A 1,888-nucleotide genomic window follows, 5' to 3' on the forward strand; every position below is an offset into this window, starting at 1 on the left:
CTGTGAAATGTAAATAAGGTTAATACATTTTGGTTGTATGTGTGTTAACGTATCATGTTAGGCACAAATATGACTCTGTAATTGTCCTTATTTAGAGATTATATATGGTTAAGAAGATGTGTACAACTGCCAAGTTGACAAGAGTTGGACTGTCATAGTTGGAGCTGTGTGTCAACTTGCCTGGACCCCAGTTGTGTGTGGTTGTTCCCGTGATGGGATCAGATGACTGTGTTCTGAGTCGGCAATCTGCCCAAGGGGAGTTTCCCTAGGGGTGTGGCCTGCTTCCAGGATATCCAGGGACATCCTAGGAAGAGAGACATTCTTCTGTGGATCGGGACTCTGGTGTGCTGCCTACAACTTTCCGTGAGTGAGCAGACCACCGTTCAGCCTGGAGATCTTGGATTCATCTTTCGTTGGAGTCAACAGTCAGTGTACTGCCTGCCAGCTTTGAACTTCTCAGCCCCCTGTGGTTGCAGAAGCTAAGGCTGCCTCCAGCCCGACGTTTCCTCCAGGGACTTTGGACTTGCCAGCTTCTATATGTTTGTGAGCCACTTTCCTGAGATAAATTTCTCTCTCTCTCTCTCTCTCTATATATATATGTATGTGTATATATATGTGTGTGTGTGTGTGTGTGTATGTGTGTGTGTGTGTATATATATATATATAAAAGGTTGGGCAATCCTACTTCCGTAGTGATACTGCCTCGGAAACTCAAAGAGGGGTCGCTATGAGTCAGGGCCGACTCGATGGCAAACAACAACAACAACAATAAGAAGCTTTGCTGGTTTTTGTTTCTCTAGAGAACCCAGTCTAACACAACATTGTACTTCAGGATATATCTTGAAACATTGTTTGTGATGTTGATTGTTTGTGATGATGAATGCCATGCCATTCCTCTTCAACTTGTCATTCCCACCACAGTATGACAATGTGACAGACAAGTTTATCTCCCTTAGCTGTTCCAAAACCACTCTGCCCTATTCCTGGCATTCCTTCTCCTGTTCTGGTTATCCACCCTGGCTTCCTGCTTCCTGCTTCCTGCTTCCTGCTTGGGTGAGGGCTCTCCCCCACCTTAACATATCTGGCTGTCTTCTCTGGCTTCACACTTCTTGCCTGAGAATTCAAATGATATTAAAATCCATTTCTTATGTTGATTGTGAATCACTCAAACTCTGTATGGCTCAGTATCTGCCTGCCAGGACTAAGCAATCTAACACTGAGTTATGGGTCAACTATGCCAGGGATTGAGATAGGGCTTCTGCAAAAAACACTGTCATCTAAGAACCATGGAAAGAGAGGGGATAAACCTGAGACAAAAATGTATGCTTCTACTTCAATATTAATGATGGAAGACAAGCATATGACAACAGATCTCAGCACTAATCAATGAAAAGAACATCTGAGTTCATACCCCATGAATATACAAAGTAGGTAAGCAAAAGCCTCAAGCAAAACTAACCCACCCCTACATTCATACTAACACATTTCCTACCAAAAATTGCATGTCAAACTCCATGTTTCCCGTAGAAAAGAACAGAGAAACTGAAGCCGATTGCAGAAAATAATTCTCTGCCAAAATACACAAGGACACATAATCGTTTCATGACTATTCTTCTATTCCTCTTTCCTTCTTCCCAACTGTCAACTGTCATCATGGCACAAGCCACTCCTCGGAAGGAAGGTTGAGCAATCTAATTCTGTAGTGATACTGCCTCGGCAATCCAAGGAGGGCTCGCTATGTGTCAAGTCCGACTCGACAACACATAACAACAACAAAATAGATGTGATAATGTTTCAAAACAATGTGATTGGATTCTGTTCATGTATGAAATGAGTGAAGCTACTAGAAAATCACATATTGCTTTTCATTCTAAGCATCATTCAATTG

The sequence above is a fragment of the Orycteropus afer genome, unplaced genomic scaffold, assembly GCF_000298275.1.
Source record: "Orycteropus afer afer isolate SDZICR_OR568_19922 unplaced genomic scaffold, OryAfe1.0 scaffold01522, whole genome shotgun sequence".
Lineage (NCBI taxonomy): Eukaryota > Metazoa > Chordata > Mammalia > Tubulidentata > Orycteropodidae > Orycteropus > Orycteropus afer.